The sequence below is a fragment of the Triticum urartu genome, chromosome 1A (genome assembly GCF_056163025.1).
Source record: "Triticum urartu cultivar PI428250 chromosome 1A, HENAU_Tu73, whole genome shotgun sequence".
In the NCBI taxonomy this organism is placed as follows: Eukaryota; Viridiplantae; Streptophyta; class Magnoliopsida; order Poales; family Poaceae; genus Triticum; species Triticum urartu.
The window spans coordinates 505,397,510-505,418,488 of NC_141873.1; positions in this window are offsets into that span (position 1 = coordinate 505,397,510).

The window sequence follows — 20,979 nt, forward strand, 5'->3', positions numbered from 1 at the left end:
AGGAGAATAATGTGATGGACAAGACCCAATCCTAAGCATAGCACAAGATCGTCTAGTTCGTTTGCTAGAGCTTTTCTAAGTGTCAAGTATCATTTCCTTAGACCATGAGATTGTGCAACTCCCAGATACCGTAGGAGTGCTTTGGGTGTGCCAAACGTCACAACGTAACTGGGTGTCTATAAAGGTACACTACAGGTATCTCCGAAAGTGTCTGTTGGGTTGGCATGAATCAAGACTGGGATTTGTCACTCCGTATGACGAAGAGGTATCTCTGGGCCCACTCGGTAATGCATCATCATAATGAGCTTAGTGTGACTAAGTAGTTGGTCACGGAATGATGTGTTACGGAATGAGTAAAGTGACTTGCCGGTAACGAGATTGAACAAGGTATTGGGATACCGATGATCGAATCTCAGGCAAGTAACGTACCGATTGATAAAGGGAATTGAATACGTGATTGATTGAATCCTCGACATCGTGGTTCATCCGATGAGATCATCATGGAATATGTGGGAGCTAACATGGGTATCCAGATCTCGCTGTTGGTTATTGGCCAGAGAGTTGTCTCGGTCATGTCTGCATGGTTCCCGAACCCGTAGGGTCTACACACTTAAGGTTCGATGACGCTAGGGTTGTAGAGATATTGGTATGCGGTAACCCGAAAGTTGTTCGGAGTCCCGGATGAGATCCCGGACGTCATGAGGAGTTCCGGAATGGTCCAGAGGTAAAGATTTATATATAGGAAGACCAGTTTCGGCCATCGGGAAAGTTTTGGGGGTCACCGGTATTGTACCGGGACCACCGAAAGGGTCCCGGGGGTCCACCGGGTGGGGCCACCTATCCCGGAGGGCCCCATGGGCTGAAGTGGGAAGGGAACCAGCCCCTGGTGGGCTGGAACGCCCCCCTTGGGCCTCCCCCTGCGCCTAGGGTTAGAAACCCTAGGGATGGGGGGCGCCTCCACTTGGCTTGGGGGCCAAGCCACCCCCTTGGCTGCCGCCCCCCCATCTAGATGGGATCTAGAGGTGCCGGCGCCCCCCTGGCCCCTATATATAGTGGAGGGGAGGGAGGGCAGCCGCACCCCAAGTCCCTGGCGCCTCCCTCTCCCTCCGTGACACCTGTCCCTCTCGTTGGTGCTTGGCAAAGCCCTGCCGAGACCCCGCTGCTTCCACCACCACGCCGTCGTGCTGCTGGATCTCCATCAACCTCTCCTCTCCCCTTGCTGGATCAAGAAGGAGGAGACGTATCTCCCAACCGTACGTGTGTTGAACACGGAGGTGCCGTCCGTTCGGCGCTCGGTCATCGGTGATTTGGATCACAACGAGTACGACTCCATCAACCCCGTTCTCTTGAACGCTTCCGCTCGCGATCTACAAGGGTATGTAGATGCACTCCTCTTCCCCTCATTGCTAGATGACTCCATAGATTGATCTTGGTGATGCGTAGAAAAATTTTAAATTTCTGCCACGTTCCCCAACAGTGGTACCAGAGCTAGGTCCATGCATAGTTTCTATGCACGAGTAGAACACAAGTTGTTGTGGGTGTTGATTTTGTCAATTTACTTGCTGTTACTAGTCTTATCTTGATTCAGTAGCATCGTGGGATGAAGCGGCCCGGACCGACCTTACACGTACGCTTACGTGAGACTGGTTCCACCGACTGACATGCACTAGTTGCATAAGGTGGCTAGTGGGTGTCTGTCTCTCCCACTTAAGTCGGATCGGATTCGATGAAAAGGGTCCTTATGAAGGGTAAATAGAAATTGGCATATCACGTTGTGGTTTTGGCGTAGGTAAGAAATGTTCTTGCTAGAAACCTATAGCAGCCACGTAAAACTTGCAACAACAATTAGAGGACGTCTAACTTGTTTTTGCAGCATATGCCATGTGATGTGATATGGCCAAAAGGATGTGATGAATGATATATGTGATGTATGAGATTGATCATGTTCTTGTAATAGGAATCACGACTTGCATGTTGATGAGTATGACAACCGGCAGGAGCCATATGAGTTGTCTTAATTTATTTATGACCTACGTGTCAACATAAACGTCATGTAATTACTTTACTTTATCGCTAACCGTTAGCCATAGTAGTAGAAGTAATAGTTGACGAGACAACTTCATGAAGACACGATGATGGAGATCATGGTGTCATGCCGGTGACAACGATGATCATGGCGCCCCGAAGATGGAGATCAAAAGGAGCAAAATGATATTGGCCATATCATGTCACTATTTGATTGCATGTGATGTTTATCATGTTTTACATCTTATTTGCTTAGAACGACGGTAGCATAAATAAGATGATCCCTCACAATAATTTCAAGAAAGTGTTCCCCCTAACTATGCACCATTGCTAAGGTCCGTTGTTCCGAAGCACCACGTGATGATCGGGTGTGATAGGTTCTAACGTTCGCATACAACGGGTGTAAGCCAGATTTACACACGCAATACACTTAGGTTGACTTGACGAGCCTACCATGTACAGACATGGCCTCGGAACACGGAAGACCGAAAGGTCGAACATGAGTCGTATAGAAGATACAATCAACATGAAGATGTTCACCGATGATGACTAGTCCGTCTCACGTGATGATCGGACATGGCGTAGTTGAATCGGATCATGTATCACTTAGATGACTAGAGGGATGTCTATCTGAATGGGAGTTCATTGAATAATTTGATTAGATGAACTTAATTATCATGAACTTAGTCTAAAATCTTTACAATATGTCTTGTAGATCAAATGACCACGCTAATGTTGTCCTCAACTTCAATGCGTTCCTAGAGAAAACCAAGCTGAAAGACGATGGTAGCAACTATACGGACTGGGTCCGGAACTTGAGGATCATCCTCATAGCTGCCAAGAAAGCATATGTCCTTGAAGCACCGCTAGGTGAAGCACCACCCCCAGCAAACCAAGACATTATGAACGCTTGGTAGTCCCGTGTTGATGATTACTCCCTGGTTTAGTGCGGCATGCTTTACAGCTTAGAACCGGGGCTCCAGAATTTGAGCAACACGGAGCATATGAGATGTTCCACGAGCTGAAAATGGTTTTCCAAGCTCATGCCCGGGTCGAGAGATATGAAGTCTCCGACAAGTTCTACAGTTGTAAGATGGAGGAGAATAGTTCCGTCAGCGAGCACATACTCAAAATGTCTGGGTTGCACAACCGCTTGTCTCAGTTGGGAGTTAATCTCCCGGATGATGCGGTCGTTGACAAAATCCTTCAGTCGCTCCCACCTAGCTACAAGAGCTTTGTGATGAACTTCAATATGAAGGGGATGGAAAAGACCATTCCTGAGGTATATTCGATGCTGAAATCAGCGGAGGTGGAAATCAAAAAGGAACATCAAGTGTTGATGGTGAATAAAACCAATAAGTTTGAGGGAGTCCTGGATTAGGGGGTGTCCGGATGGTCGGACTATACCTTCGGCCGGACTCCTGGACTATGAAGATACAAGATTGAAGACTTCCTCCCACGTCCGGAAGGGACTTTCCTTGGCGTGGAAGGCAAGCTTGGCGATACGGATATGTAGATCACCTACCATTGTAACCGACTCTGTGTAACCCTAGCCCTCTCCGGTGTCTATATAAAACGGAGAGTTTTAGTCTGTAGGACGAACAACAATCATACCATAGGCTTGCTTTTAGGGTTTAGCCTCTCTGATCTCGTGGTAGATCTACTCTTGTACTACCCATATCATCAATATTAATCAAGCAGGACGTAGGGTTTTACCTCCATTAAGAGGGCCCGAACCTGGGTAAAACATCTTGTCCCCTGCCTCCTGTTACCATCCGACCTAGACGCACAGTTCGGGACCCCCTACCCGAGATCCGCCGGTTTTGACACCGACATTGGTGCTTTCATTAGAGTTCCTCTGTGTCGTCACTTTTAGGCCCGATGGCTTCTCTGATCATCAACAGTGATGCGATCCAGGGTGAGACTTTTCTCCCCGAACAGGTCTTCGTATTCGGCGGCTTTGCACTACGGGCCAATTCGCTTTGTCATCTGGAGCAGATCGAAAGCTATGCCCCTGGCCATCAGGTCAGACTTGGAAGTTTGAACTACACGGACGACATCCGCGGAGACTTGATCTTCGACGGATTTGAGCCACAGCCGAGCGCGCCGCACTGTCACGATGGGCATGATTTAGCTCTGCCGCCGAACAGTGCCCTGGAGGCCGCACCCGTGTCCGCTCCGACCCCTAGCTCGGAGCCGATTACACCAACTGAGGATGGGTGGTTAGGCACCGCCTCAGGGGCTGCAATCTCTACGGCGATCGAGCCGAACACCAGCCCTATTCTCTGCGAAGCCCGTGACTCCAAGGAGCCGGACTCCTCTCCGGACTCCTAGCCCTCTGCGCCCCGACCGATCGAACCCGATTGGGCGTCGATCATGGAGTTCACCGCCGCGGACATCTTTCGGCACCCGCCCTTCGGCGATATTCTGAATTCACTAAAGTCTCTCTCTTTGTCAGGAGAGCCCTGGCCGTACTATGGTCGGCAAGGTTGGGATGCGGATGATGAAGAAATTCAAAGCCCACCCACCACCCACTTTGTAGCCACTGTCGATGATTTAACCGACATGCTCGACTTCGACTCCGAAGACATCGACGGTATGGACGCCGATGCAGGAGACGATCAAGAACCAACGCCTATAGGGCACTGGAAAGCCACCTCATCGTATGATATATACATGGTGGACACCCCAAAAGAAGGCAATGGTGATGGAACAGCGGATGATGACCCCTCCAAGAAGCAGCCTAAGCGCCGGCGTCAGCGGCGCCGCTCTAAATCCCGCCAAAACAAAAACGGTGATTCCGGCACGGGGGATAATAACACCCCGGACAGTGCCGAAGACAACCACCTCCAGCAAGATTCAGCACAGGAGGATAGAGAAGCCAGCCCTCATGAGGGAGCGACAGACAAAGAGGTCGAGGACGATAATTATATGCCTCCCTCCAAAGATGAGGCAAGCCTCGACGACGACGAATTTGTCGTGCCGGAGGATCCCGTCGAACAAGAGCGTTTCAAACGCAGGCTTATGGCCACGGCGAGCAGCCTCAAGAAAAAACAGCAACAGCTTAGGGCTGATCAAGATTTGCTAGCCGACAGATGGACGGAAGTCCTTGCGGCCGAAGAGTATGAACTCGAACGCCCCTCCAACAGCTACCCAAAGTGCAGGTTGCTACCCCAATTAGAGGAGGAAGCACCTAAATCACCAGCGCATGATGCGGCCGACCGGCCACCCCGTGGGCGCTACAGAGAGGCCTCTCGGCCCTCCACTCAAGCCGCACCCCGGTGCCGCTCAAAAACTACCAAGGCATGGGAAAATGCGCCAGACCTGCGAGATATATTGGAGGATAAGGCAAGGCAAACAAGATCGATCTACGGATCACGTGGGCGCCCCACGGCACGAGACGGTACTCGTCACGCCGGATACAGTAAATTCGGCCGGGCCGAACACAGTAGACAAAGCTCGTTTGAGTTGCGTCGTGATGTAGCCCAATACAGAGGCGCCGCACACCCACTATGCTTCACAGATGAAGTAATGGATCATCAAATCCTCGAGGGTTTCAAACCCGTGAACATCGAATCATACGATGGCACAATAGATCCTGCGGTATGGATTGAGGACTATCTCCTTCATATCCACATGACCCGCGGTGATAACCTACACGCCATCAAATACCTCCCACTCAAGCTTAAAGGACCAGCTCGACATTGGCTCAACAGCTTGCCATCAGAATCAATTGGTTGTTGGGAGGACCTGGAAGCCGCATTCCTCGACAATTTCCAGGGCACCTATGTGCGACCAGCAGACGCCGATGACCTAAGCCACATAATTCAGCAGCCAGAGGAATCGGCCAGACAATTCTGGACACGGTTCCTAACCAAGAAAAATCAAATCATCGACTGTCCGGACGCAGAGGCCCTAGCAGCCTTCAAGCATAACATCCGTGACGAGTGGCTTGCACGGCACCTAGGACAGGAAAAGCCGAAATCTATGGCAGCCCTCACGACACTTATGACCCACTTTTGCGCGGGAGAAGACAGCTGGCTAGCTCGCAGCAATAACATGACCAAGAGCCCTGGTAATTCGGATACCAAGGGCTGCGGTGGCAGGTCGCGTCGCAACAAGCAAAAGCGCCGCATTAACAGCGACAATACCGAGGATACGGCAGTTAATGCCGGATTCAAAGGCTCTAAACCCGGTCAGCGGAAAAAGCCATTCAAAAGAAACACTCCGGGCCCGTCCAGTTTGGACTGAATACTCGACCGCTCATGCCAGATACATGGCACCCCCGAAAAACCAGCCAATCACACCAACAGGGATTCTTGGGTGTTCAAGCAGGCAGGCAAGTTAAATGCCGAAAGCAGAGACAAGGTGCCGGGGTTGCTGATCCACGGGCACCTATGGGACCGGCTGACCGGGTCCCTTTCGGTTCGGCGGGGGTGGAGGTCGCGCAAAGAGCAGATCGAGGCGGAGCACGCGAGCGATTTACCCAGGTTTGGGCCGCACAGATGCGTAAAACCCTACTCCTGCTTTGTGGTTTGTATTGATTTCTAGCTCGGGAGCGCGGAGTGCTACAGTACACACCGGCGGCTAGCAAGACCGAGCGTGAGGGTTCGAACTGGCTAACCCCCCTCCCAACGTTGCTCACGGGCCTCCTTTTATATGCTCAAGGGGTTACCCACAGGTGGCAACGGAGGTAAAGGGCAAAAATGGAAGAGTGGTGGTTGGTACAACTACCTGTACAGTGTATCATACCTAACCCTGGCGGCAGGGGACAAGGGCATTAATTGCCCGTCTGTGTCGCCTAAACAGTACCGAAAGGGACCGCTAGGGACGCCACCGTTTGCCACGATGGTTATCTTGTCAGCGCCTGCTTGCCACCTCGCACCCCTAGCTGCACGGCCTCCTGCCACGTGCGCTCGGGAGGGTCCTAAAGCGACACGTTGGCAGGTGTGCTGGAGCGCGGGCACGAAGTGGGGGTTTCCCGCGGCAAGCTCCTTGCCGCGGTCGTTGACTTGTTGTGTTCGGGAGCTTGTCGCTCACCGGGCCTTACCGGGACGCGTGGCGCGTCGCGGCAAGTTTTCTTGGTATGCCTTGGTTGGCCTTCCCGGCAAGCTCCTCTTGCCGGGGCCTTGGTTTGAGTACTTTGTTCTTGAATGGTCTTCAATGTAGCCGCGGAGGGTCTTGGCGGCCACCGCGGCAAGATGCTGCGACTGCCCGTGCACAAGTTTGGGATACTAGGGTACCCCTACTCTAGTACACCGACAGGAGCCCCCGGGCCTGGGCCAGACACGGTGCCGAGCGCTGTTGGGCCAGGCCCAAAACAGTGCACGGGCACGCGCGGCCTAGGTCACGCCGCATATCTCTCCGCTTCCACCGCGCACGCCCAGAACGGCACGCGTCAAACGCGGCGTCGTGGGTGACGTGGGCGGCGTGCGCGGGGATAAGCCCCGCGAGCATGCGTCAAGCCATGATGAAGGGGACGGTTCACGCCCTCCTACCTAAACGGAGGTAGGCGTGGGGGCGTGGTGCATTTACTAGACGGGGCCGGTGCGCGGTTTTCGAGGCGTCCACTCCCCGCGATCACGGGGTGGGGCGAGGCCGCCTCATCCGTCGCCTCGGTTCCGCATCCCCGCCACGCGGCTCCCATGCGCTTGGGGTCGCGGACGGTGGAGGTGGGAGGGAAGCTTCTTCTCCGCCTCCTCGCGCCGGGTGTGCGCCGGGCTTCGACTTCTCCGCGTTAAGCTCCGATGAGGAAGAAGAGGAGGAGTAAGCTTCTCTTGTTGTACTTGCATTTCTTCAAATCTTGCTGTTTGTCTTGTATCTCATTTGCTTTGCTTTGAATTTGTTCCTTCTCAGGACTCTGGCCCAGAGAGCGGCAAAGAGAGCCAAGGCCCCGGTGATCGTTGTCGAGGACGAGCGCACTGCGACAGCAGGTGGCGCGCCCGAGGCAAGCTTGCCGGACCTGGCGACTTTCCTCCACGGCAGCCCCCAGCGTAAGGGTGCGAATTATTTTCCGCGGCGAGGCGCGCATGGGTACTTGTCTTTGCTAATATTTGCTTGTTGACTTGTGTAGGAGCCGAGCAGCCCCACCAGGAGCCAGGGGAGAATCCCCCGACAAGGGAGAATTCTCCAGCAAGGGGAGGCTTCCCGGTAAGGGAGAAGTCTCCGGCAAGGGAGGGATCTCCGGCAAGGGAGAAGTCTCCGGCAAGGGGGGGTTCTCCGGCGAGGGACTACGCCAGTGGCCCCCCGACGGCGGAGACCACGACTGCAGAACCTAGTGCAGGTACTCCTCTTGCTTCAAAACTTCCCTTGGGTTCTTCTCTTGATCTGCTTGAGTTTTTGCTAGATTTTGCTTGACTCTTCCCCCTTTTCCGGTCGTCAGATCCACCCGCTGCGGAGCAGATGGAAACCGAGGTCGCCGCCGACGAGGCAACCGGTGGTGGCGATGCCGCTGGCGCAGAGGCCGCCAAGGCAGACGCCGCGGCAACTGGCGAGGGGTCCGGCGATCACACTGACGGCCCTGAGGCCGCAGGAGTGCCAGGCGCTACACCGACCGCCGATCCGTCCGCCGCTGCCGCAGCGCCAGGCTCCAGAGAGCCCCAGCCAGGCGTCTACCTGAAGGCCGGCGACGACGTCTTCTTCAATCTTCCTTGGGCATCAAGCTCCAGAGCGCCGGTCGAGGGGGAGGTCTTCGACGGAGAAGTGCTCGCCTCCGCAGGGCTGAAGCTGGTCGACGCGCCAAGCAGCAGCAGCAACGAGCCCGAAGAAGAGCGGCTACTGCGTAGGTTGATGTCGCTCTATCGCACGCGACAAGCCAAGCTGGAGTCCCGCGAGGCACTTGTCGCGAAGGCGGGGGCAGACATTGAAAAGCGCGCGGAAGAGCTCGGGGGTTTCCACCGGGAAGCCCTCCGATCCCTGGCGGAGGAGCGTGAGCGGCTCGTTGAAGCGCAGAAGGCCTTTCTCCTCGAGAAGGCCAAAGCCGAGGAGCGCCAGCGACTTGCCGCTGTGAAGCTAGCCGCGGAGGAGGGCGAGCTGGCGCAGCGGAAGGTCAATCGCGACGCCCACGAGGAGGAGCTTGCCTCGCGCGAGGAGAAGCTTGGCGGAGCCCTTAAGCAAGCGGAGGACGCTGCCGCCGCCACTGAGGCCGCCAAGGAGGAGTTGAAGACGAAGGTGGCGCGACTGGAGGCCAATCTCTCCGAGAAGGGCAAGGAGCTCAGCGCCGCCAAGGTCTCCAACGTGGATCTTGAGTTGAAGCTAACCACTTTGACCAAGACTCTGGACAGCGCCAAGAAGCGGGAGGCGGCCTTGAAGGAGGAAATCAAGGCCGACAAGGCGCTGCTGGAGAGCGCCGCCACCGCCCAGAACGCCTTCAGGGAGACCGTGACGCACTGGACGGAGAGCCTTGTGGACGTCGCCACGGACATCGACAAGGAGCTGGCGCAACTGGGGATGGATGATCTCGGGTATTCCACCGACGACAACCTCCAACCCAGCGCCAAGCTCGTCCTGTTCTTCAAGGGCGTGGCGACGGCCCTTCAGCGACTCCGAGAGAGGATCCCCAAGCAACTAGCTGACGAGTCGCGCGAGATTTGCGCAGGAGCCCTCGAGAAAGTGTTGATGAAGGTGGCCTTCCGCAATCCGAGCCTCCGCTTCACCAACATCCTCAGGTCCTTGCCGCCAGAAGCTGATCTGGATGAGCTCAAGGCCCTTGTCGCACCCATTGTGGACAAGGTGAGCGGGATCAAGCGGGTCGAGGGCGATCGCGTAGATTAGGCCGCTCATTTCTTCTTTTCTTGTCGATGTTTACCTCGTCATGAAAACAATTTATCAGAGCTGCGACAAGCTATTTTTGTAATATAACTTGATTCTGGGTAGCCATTGCAATGTTATTCCCTCTACTTGACTCTTTGCTTTGTATGCTTTTACCCTACGCTTTCAGGGAACTTGCCGGTGCAGGCACCTGAGCCGCGAGCGCTGAGTGCGGAACGTCAGCAGCCTGCTGGCGGTGCCGCTACAGGCAAGAAACCTTGTCGCAACTAGTTGCAGCTCACTTAAGTTGCTGAGCGGACTCGAAGCAAAGTAAGGGCGCTAGCGGCTCACTTAAGTTGCTGAGCAGACTCGAAGCAAAGTAAGGGCGCTAGCAGCTCACTTAAGTCGTTGAGCGGACTCGAAACGAAGTAAGGGCGCAACTAGCTATGAGTTGGTTCCTCCACGCACAGGTTTCCCATACAAAGTGCGGTCGTTCAAGGGAGATAACTTAAAATTTAAAAAATTTGATTGCTCAAACTTTGGCAACTTATCTTTTCTGTTGTTTGCTTCCCGGCAAGGCAAAATTCTTGAACGACGCCTGGTCCATACCCTTTTCTTCTCCTTTCCCCCCCGGCAAACTTGTGCGCGAGGGAGCCTTCCTTTCCTTGTGAAAAAGAAAGAAGAGAAAATACAGATATGGAGCTTTACGGCTCGTTATTGCTTACCGTGGAGTAGGTGCTGCACAAGGTGTCAGATCATATATGCCAGAAAATAGAAAGCATAAAATTGACAAAATGTGCGGAGCACATGAGCTTTACTTATGCACGGGATCTGCGCCCGGCTTTGTACAAAGGATCACATGCAACAGCGGCAAGACTTGTACAAAAGGGTGGTTGCCGGACAGGGTCCGACAACCGCGCCTTACGGGTAAAACTTACGAAGATGCTCGACGTTCCAGGAGTTGCTCACCGGAATGCCATCTTCAGTCTCAAGGCGGACAGCGCCAAGCCTAGTGACTCGTTTCACCCGGTAAGGGCCTTCCCACTTCGCGTCAACTTGTTGGAATTCTTGGCGGAATGAACACGCCGAAGAACAAGGTCGCCTTCCTCACGTTACTCCCTTTACTTGATTCCTTCCTTTGTATGGTTTTGCCCTACGCTTTTAGGGAACTTGCCGATGCAGGCACCCGAGCCGCGAGCGCTGAGTGCGGAACGTCAGCAGCCTGCTGGCGGTGCCGCTACCGGCAAGAAACCTTGTCGCAACTAGTTGCGGCTCACTTAAATTGCTGAGCGGACTCGAAACAAGGTAAGGGCGCTAGCGGCTCGCTTAAGTTGTTGAGCGGACTCAAAACAAAGTAAGGGCGCTGGCAGCTCACTTAAGTTGTTGAACCGATTCGAAGCAAAGTAAGGGCGCAACTAGCTATGAGTTGGTTCCTCCGCGCACAGGTTTTCCATACAAAGCACGGTCGTTCAAGGGAGATAACTTAAAATTTAAAAAATCTGATTGCTCAAACTTTGGCAACTTAACTCCCTTACTCGTCGGCAGGTTGACGTGCAGGGTGGTCCTGAGCGCTCCGAGGTCCACCAGCTTGATCTTGATCTAGCGAACGCATGGTACCGTGAGTACCATGACGCTGCCGGTCCCGCGCCTCCTGAGATGGGCGCGGTGCATGCGCGGACGCCGAGGTCTTGGAGTGTGCCCGGTCATTGTGGGAGCCGGCTACGCCGCCGATGGGCGGCGCAGCCTTGTCCTGGGACCTGGCAGCACCGTGGGTTCCCTCGTCGACGCGCGTCCTTCCGCCGGTGCCTGCCCCACCAACCGTTTGCTCCGGCGGTGGCTGGCTCGGCGCGGACGGAGCAGCTGCCTCCGAAACTTTCTTCTTCGGTGCATGTTGATGAAGATGATGAAGATCTAGCTCGCGAGAACGCCGGATCTGGTTCACACAACTTCGACGCCCCCTACCTGGCGCGCCAGAGATGCCGGGGTTGCTGATCCACGGGCACCTATGGGACCGGCGGATCGGGTCCCTTTTGGTTCGGCGGGGGCGGAGGTCGCGCAAAGAGCAGATCGAGGCGGAGCACGCGAGTGATTTACCCAGGTTCGGGCCGCACAGATGCGTAAAACCCTACTCCTGCTTTGTGGTTTGTATTGATTTCTAGCTCGGGAGCGCGGAGTGCTACAGTACACACCGGCGGCTAGCAAGACCGAGCGTGAGGGTTCGAACTGGCTAACCCCCCTCCCTACGTTGCTCACGGGCCTCCTTTTATATGCTCAAGGGGTTACCCACAGGTGGCAACGGAGGTAAAGGGCAAAAATGGAAGAGTGGTGGTTGGTACAACTACCTGTACAGTGTATCATACCTAACCCTGGCGGCAGGGGACAAGGGCATTAATTGCCCGTCTGTGTCGCCTAAACAGTACCGAAAGGGACCGCTAGGGACGCCACCGTTTTCCACGATGGTTATCTTGTCAGCGCCTGCTTGCCACCTCGCACCCCTAGCTGCACGGCCTCCTGCCACGTGCGCTCGGGAGGGTCCTAGAGCGACACGTTGGCAGGTGTGCTGGAGCGCGGGCACGAAGTGGGGGTTTCCCGCGGCAAGCTCCTTGCCGCGGTCGTTGACTTGTCGTGTTCGGGAGCTTGTCGCTCACCGGGCCTTGCCGGGACGCGTGGCGCGTCGCGGCAAGTTTTCTTGGTATGCCTTGGTTGGCCTTCCCGGCAAGCTCCTCTTGCCGGGGTCCTTGGATGCTTTTGCTAGCCTTCCCGGCAAGCTCCTCTTGCCGGGGCCTTGGTTTGAGTACTTTGTTCTTGAATGGTCTTCAATGTAGCCGCGGAGGGTCTTGGCGGCCACCGTGGCAAGCCTTGCCGCGGGATGCTGCGACTGCCCGTGCACAAGTTCGGGATACTAGGGTACCCCTACTCTAGTACACCGACACAAGGGGCTGCATAGCGATGACGAGGAGGAGCCCCGGCCACCGAACAACAGCGGACATAAAGGTTTTCCCCCACAACTGCGGACGGTGAACATGATATACGCAACCCACGTCCCCAAGAGGGAGCGGAAGCGTGTGCTAAGGGACGTATACGCCATGGAGCTAGTCGCCCCAAAGTTCAACCCATGGTCTTCCTGCCCGATCACTTTTGATCGAAGGGACCACCCCACTAGCATCCGTCATGGCGGATTCGCTGCATTGGTTCTAGACCCAATTATTGACGGATTTCACCTCACTAGAGTCCTTATGGACAGCGGCAGCAGCCTGAACCTGCTTTATCAGGATACAGTGCGGAAAATGGGCATCGATCCCTCGAGGATTAAACCCACTAGAACGACCTTTAAAGGCATCATACCAGGTGTAGAAGCCAACTGTACAGGCTCAGTTACACTTGAAGTGGTCTTCGGATCTCCGGATACTTTCTGAAGCGAGGAGTTAATCTTCGACATAGTCCCGTTCCGCAGTGGCTATCACGCACTGCTCGGGCGAACCGCATTTGCCAAGTTCAATGCGGTGCCGCACTACGCATACCTCAAGCTCAAGATGCCAGGCCCTCGAGGCGTCATCACGGTCAATGGAAACACCGAACGCTCTCTCCAAACGGAGGAGCATACGGCGGCTATTGCAGCGGAAGTACAAAGCAGCCTCTCAAGGCAATTCTCCAGTCCGGCCATTAAACGTCCGGACACCGTCAAGCGTGCTCGGAGTAACCTACAACAAGACCGCCTGGCACGTTCCGAGCAAGCGTAGCAATGCGGCCCCAACCCCAGCCCTTGCGAACTTGCGAAACCAGTGTTGCGCGTACATAACTACGCTCTAGAAATACCATGGGCACAGGGGGAGGGGCACCATCACGGCATGCCCGAAACGCGGCTTAAACCGCATTAGGGGATGCCGATTTCTTAATTTTCTCTTATTTTCAGGACTCCATTCTTCGGAAGGCTTGTCCGGCAGTACAATTGCCGCACAAACGATACAACCAGGGAAGCAGAAAGCTACGCCGCACTACGGAACTCTAAGGTGGTCTCTATAACAAGCAGTATACCTGTTTCGCATAACATTCCACAGCTCGCCTCTGGAAAGGACATATTTGATAGTCCCATCTTTTTCTTATCGCACTATTTGTATCGTTCTCTTTTGATCGCAGTTTTTTTAAATAAACAATGCATAGCTTCTGTCTATTATTGCATTACCTCTTTTTTACGAATATATGTTCATTAATGACATGTTGCACCCGTACACTTTGGTACGGCCAATACGCCAGGGGCTTAAGTACCCCACAATACGGCGTGAGAAGTCCGAACACTTTAACAAGTGCGGCACCCCGAACTTATAGCATTATATGCATCGGTTCCGAATCATGTCTTGGGTCAAATGTTGGGTTTCCCGGCTCCTATGTTTTGGTACCTTACGTTCCGTTATATCGGCTAAGGTAGCACTAGGAGAACTACTGCGATTGTGCCCCAGTTGAGCTGGGCTAAGCACCTCAGTAGAGAAAGCTAAAACTGACCGTCATGATGAGGCGAGAGCTGGTCGCTGTTCGAGAGGTTTTCGAGTCCCTAAAGACTTATGCCGCTTAGAGCAAGGAGTCGGCTTTGTCTGGCCTAGGCATGGATAGCGCCCCGAACTCGGTCTTCCGAACACTAGGGGCTTCGCCGAAATTTAAAATTATAGAATTCTATGGCTAAGTGAGAGTGTTCAAGCATTATAGTCCGATTGCCTTGTTCGTTGTGTTGAGCGCCTCCCTCGAAGGACCCAAGAATGGGAAAAAGAGCGCTCATGTTTATCCCGAACACCCCAGCACTCATGCCATGGGGGCAGAAGCCGACGACTCGCCATCTCTCAAATTTGATAAACAACCGCACAAAAGGTAATATTTTAAATTCAAAAGCATTGCTTAGCGCATATGAACAAGTTTTCAGCGTACAGGATCACAAATGCGAGTTTACTCAAAAATTACTTCTTTGGGGCATTCATCCGCTATAAGGCGGGCACCCTTCAGGACGCCCTCATAATATGCTTCCGGGACGCGATGCTCCTTGCCCGGCGGCGGCCCGTCCTTCACCAGCTTCTCCACATCCATCTTGCCCCAGTGCACTTTAGCATGGGCAAGCGCCCTACGGGCACCTTTGATGCAGACGGAGCACTTGATTAATTCAAGCCGTGGACAGGCATCCACCAGCCGCCTCACCAACCCAAAGTAGCTCCCACGCAAAGCCTCTCCAGGCCACAGCCGAACTATGAGGCCCTTTATGGGCTGTTCGGCAACCTTGTGGAGCTCGACCATTTGCTTCAGCTGGTCGCTCAAAGGCACCATGTGTCCGGCCTCAGCATACCGAGACCATTACACTTCTCCGTCGAGCTCCCCTCTTCGGCTCGATAGTAGGTGGCGGCATCCGACGCAGTGCGGGGCAAATCTGCGAACACTCCTGGAGAGCTCCGGACTCGGGTAAGTAATAAGTAATTCACTTTCACGCGCTTGCTTTGCATAATGAATGCCTTACCCGCCCCAATCTTCTTCATCGCGTCAATTTCTTTGAGGGCTTTCTGGACTTCGGCCTTTGCAGACTTCACGCTTTTGATGGCTGCCGCAAGCTCGGACGCTTGCATCTTTGAGTCAAGCTCCAAACTCTCGTGTTTTTTCACGAGAGCCCGGAGCTCTTTCTGCACCTCCTCCACCCACGCCTCCTACTTCTCTCTCTCCGTGCGCTCCGCAGCCGCCCTGTTTTCGGCCTCGGACATCGCTTGCTTAAGGGTTGCCACCTCGGTCGTGGCCCCTATAATAGCACGTTGATCCTATCATTTTTTGCAACCACATCTTCTCTATATAATTGCGCAAAGTATTACTTACCTTCCTTCTCGAGTTGCCTCTTGGCATGGCCGAGCTCGTTCTCGGACCGTGCGAGGTTTTGCTTCAGCGTACCCACCTTCGCAGTCAGTGCGGCGGAGGCCAGCAGCGAAGCCTGCATACGCATATTGACTTGATTATGTTAGACTCCTGCGAATGTTACTAGATCCTCTATTCGGCTTTTCTTTCTAAACGCTGAACAGAGCATCAGGGGCTACTATCTATGCGGTAATATTTTTACATATTCTTTACCTACCTCAAAGCCTGTTAGAAGGCTGGCACAGGCTTTAGTCAGTCCGCTCTTGGTGGACTGAACCTTCTGGATCACCGCACTCATAATAGTGTGGTGCTCCTCGTCGATGGAGGCGCCGTTAAGCGTCTCCAGCAAATTGTCCGTTGCCTCCGGTTGGACGGAGGTCATCGGCTCGGTAGGCTCGCTCCTCTTGGAAGGAGGCCGCCTACTGGAGTTCGGAACCATTGAATGTTCTGGCTCGGTGTCCGGCTCAAGGCCGGACTCGGATCCCTTGGGGGTTTTATCCCCTTTGCGCCTGGAGTCCGAGAGGTCGCCTTGCGGCGCCTCCAGGACCACCTCCTCCTGGCTTGGAACCTGTTGGGACAGCACCTCGGCGTCGTCCGTAGGATGGGGGGAGGGAGCCGTCGGAAGCGAATTCACATCCGATGAATCCAGGGAACCGCTCGACGACACGTCGAGCCGGTCTTTGGGTGGACTGCATAAACATGTTCGACATAAGGAAAAGTTGTGCAATGGAAGAATACTATGAATCATTCTGGTATCCGGACACTTACGATCTCGCCAGGGGCTTGGCCCTGTGCGGCCACTCCTCTTCGCCATCGTCGGCGTTGGTGGAGCCGTCCGGAGGAAGGGTTTTCCCCTTCTTGGACCCTTCGGCCTCCCCAGTTGGGGCGGCCTTCCTTTTCTTCTCTCCCCCCGCTGGAGGGGGAGAGGTCTCTTCTTCCTCCTCCTCGTCTTCACGCGAGGAGTGCGTCTTGGAGTCATCGGATGATGAATCCGACACCCCCAGGCGTCGGGCACTCTTTCGAGTCCCCGTGGCCTTCTTCTCCGGCACCACATAGGGTGCCAGAACTAGCAGCTTCGCTAAGCGAGCGTCCGCTGGGCCTTCGGGCAAAGGAGCCGGACAGTTGATCTGTCCGGACGTCTCCTGCCAATCCTATCAAAGGTAAGGGAGCTTAAGATCCCGCATGGAGTCAAACTATGAAAAACTAATACCCTGTAAAAGGTAAAGACAACTTATCGCACGAGCGCGACACTGCGTGCTGAATCCGCGATCCTCAGTAGCGGATGCGGGGGCCTCGGCGCCCTTGAAAAGCACCTTCCAGGCATCTTCGTACGTTGTGTCGAAGAGCCTGCTTAGGGTTCGGTGCTGCGCCGGGTCGAACTCCCACAGGTTGAAAGCCCGTTGTTGACACGGGAGGATCCGGCGGATGAGCATAACCTGGACTACGTTGACAAGTTTGAGCTTCTTGTCCACCGGGGTTTGGACGCATGTTTGGAGTCCGGTCAGCTCTCCTTCTTTACCCCACGACAGGCCCGTCTCTTTCCAGGAGGTGAGCCACGTAGGGGGTCCGGATCGGAACTTGGGGGCTGTGACCCATTCAGGGTCGCGCGGATCGGTGATGTAAAACCACCCCGATTGCCACCCTTTTAGGGACTCCACAAAGGAGCCCTCGGGCCATAGGACATTGGGCATCTTGCCCACCATGGCGCCTCCGCACTCCACCTGAGTGCCGCGCACCACCTTCGACTTGACATTAAAAGTCTTGAGCCATAGGCCGAAATGGGGGCGGATGCAGAAGAAAGCCTCGCACACGACGATAAACGCCGAGATATTAAGGACAAAGTTCAGGGCCAGATCATGGAAATCCAGGCCATAGTAGAACATGAGCCCGCGGACAAATGGGTGGAGAGGGAAGCCCAGTCCGCGAAGGAAATGGGGGAGGAGCACCACCCTCTCATGGGGCCTAGGGGTGGGGATGAGCTGCCCCTCTTCGGGAAGCTGATGCGCAATGTCGTTAGACAAGTATCCGGCCTTCCTCAGTTTTTTGATGTGTCCCTCCATGACGGAGGAGACCATCCACTTGCCTCCCGCTCCGGACAAGGCTGGAGAAGGTTGAGGTGGGGTGTGCGGACTTGGGCGCTGGAGCTCGAGTGCGCGGAAATGGATAGGCAAAGGAGGAAGAAGGCGTGGATGAAAAGGTGGATCCTTATCCCCTTATATGGGCGGACGCGACTATGCGCCCCCACCAGCCTGGTAAAACTCGCTTATCTCCCAAGCGCCGTAGTCAATGGCGCGGTTGGGTTGCCCACACCCGTATTGATGAGAATCCCAGAATAAGGGGACACGATCTCTGCTTTAATAAGACATGCCAAGGAAACCGCCTCGCTAAACGCGCTGAGGTGGGACAGTAAAATGATTCGAATAAAGACTTGGCCGTGGTGTGATGTCACGCTATGGAATACGTCAGCAGATTAGATTTGTGTAAATATTATTCTCTCTATGGCAATATGTGGAAACTTATTTTGCAGAGCCAGACACTACCTTTGTGTTCAAAATCTTCTATGAAGTACTTGGAGGAGGAACCCGCCTTGCAATGCCGAAGAGAATCTGCGCGCCGGACTCGTCGTCATTGAAGCCTGGTTCAGGGGCTACTAAGGGAGTCCTGGATTAGGGGGTGTCCAGATGGTCGGACTATACCTTCGGCCGGACTCCTCGACTATGAAGATACAAGATTGAAGACTTCGTCCCGCGTCCGGAAGGGACTTTCCTTGGCGTGGAAGGCAAGCTTGGCGATACGGATATGTAGATCTCCTACCATTGTAACTGACTCTGTGTAACCCTTGCCCTCTCCAGTGTCTATATAAACCGGAGAGTTTTAGTCCATAGGACGAACAACAATCATACCATAGGCTAGCTTTTAGGGTTTAGCCTCTCTGATCTCGTGGTAGATCTACTCTTGTACTACCCATATCATCAATATTAATCAAGCAGGACGTAGGGTTTTACCTCCATCAAGAGGGCCCGAACCTGGGTAAAACATCGTGTCCCCTGCCTCCTGTTAACATCCGACCTAGACGCATAGTTCGGGACCCCCTACCCGAGATCTGCCGGTTTTGACACCGACAAAGTTCAAGAAAGGCAAGGGTAAAAAGAACTTCAAGAAGGACGGCAAGGGAGTTGCCGCGCCCGATAAGCAAGATGCTAGGAAGAAGCCAAAGAATGGACCCAAGCCCGAGACTGAGTGTTTTTATTGCAAGGGAAGTGGTCACTGGAAGCGGAACTGCCCCAAGTACTTCTTGGGGATCGTAGCAGAAATTTAAAATTTTCTACGCATCACCAAGTTCAATCTATGGTGTAATCTAGCAACAAGGGAAGGGGAGTGCATCTACATACCCTTGTAGATCGCTAAGCGGAAGCGTTGCAAGAACACGGATGAAGGAGTCATACTCGTAGTGATTCAGATCGCGGTTGATTCCGATCTAAGCGCCGACCCACGGCGCCTCCGCGTTCAACACATGTGCAGCCCGGTGACGTCTCCCACGCCTTGATCCAGCAAGGGGAGAAGTTGAGGTTGGGGAAGACTCCGTCGAGCAGCAGCACGACGGTGTGGTGGTGGTGGAGGAGCGCAGAACTCCAGCAGGGCTTCGCCAAGCACTACGAGAGACGAGGAGGGAGAGAGGTAGGGCTGCGTCAAGAGAGATCAAATCGTATGTTGGGCAGCCCCCATACCTCAAGTATATATAGGGGGAGGGGAGGGGTCTGTGCCCCCTCTAGGGTTCCCACCCCAAGGGGTGTGGCAGCCCTAGATCCCATCTAGGGTGGCGGCCACAAGGGGGGGAGGGGGAGGCGCACCTGGGTGGGCCTTAGGGCCCATCTGCCCTAGGGTTTGCCCCTCCCCTCTTGGAGGCTCCTTGGGCCTTGGTGGGAGGCGCCCCAACCCACCAAGGGGCTGGTCCCTTCCCACTATTGGCCCATGTAGGCCTCCGGGGCCCGTGGCCCCTCCCGGTGGACCCCCGGACCCCTCCGGTGGTCCCGGTACACTACCGGTGATGCCCGGAACACATCCGGTGGCCAAAACCATACTTCCTATATATCAATCTTTACCTCCGGACCATTCCGGAACTCCTCGTGACGTCTGGGATCTCATCCGGGACTCCAAACAACATTCGGTAACCACGTACACACTTTCCCTATAACCCTAGCGTCATCGAACCTTAAGTGTGTAGACCCTACGGGTTCGGGAGTCATGCAGACATGGCCAAGACAACTCTCCGGTCAATAACCAACAGCGGGATCTAGATACCCATGTTGGCTCCCACATTCTCCACGTTGATCTCATCGAATGAACCACGATGTCAAGGATTCAATCAATCCCGTATACAATTCCCTTTGTCTATCGGTACGATACTTGCCCGAGATTCGATCGTCGGTATCCCGATACCTTGTTCAATCTCGTTACCGGCAAGTCTCTTTACTCATTCCATAACACATCATCCCGTGATCAACTCCTTGGTCACATTTTGCACATTATGATGATGTCCTACCGAGTGGGCCCAGAGATACCTCTCCGTTACACGGAGTGACAAATCCCAGTCTTGATTCGTGCCAACCCAACAGACACTTTCGGAGATACTCGTAGTGTACCTTTATAGCCACCCAGTTATGTTGTGACGTTTGGCACACCCAAAGCACTCCTATGGTATCCGGGAGTTGCACAATCTCATGGTCTAAGGAAATGATACTTGACATTAGAAAAGCTTTAGCATATGAACTACACGATCTTTGTGCTAGGCTTAGGATTGGGTCTTGTCCATCACATCATTCTCCTAATGATGTGATCCCGTTATCAACGACATCCAATGTCCATGGTTAGGAAACCGTAACCATCTATTGATCAACGAGCTAGTCAACTAGAGGCTTACTAGGGACATGGTGTTGTCTATGTATCCACACATGTATCTGAGTTTCCTATCAATACAATTCTAGCATGGATAATAAACGATTATCATGAACAATGAAATATGATATAATAATAACTAATTTATTATTGCCTCTAGGGCATATTTCCAACAGTGTCCCACTTGCACTAGAGTCAATAATCTAGTTCACATTGCCATGTGACCAACATCCAAAGAGTTTACTAGACTCAATAATCTAGTTCACATCACTATGTGATTAACACTCAATGAGTTCTGGGTTTGATCATGTTATGCTTGTGAGAGAGGTTGTAGTCAACGGGTCTGCCATATTCAGATCCCTATGTATTTCGCAAAACTTTATGTCATATCGTAGATGCTGCTACCACATTCCACTTGGAGCTATTCCAAAT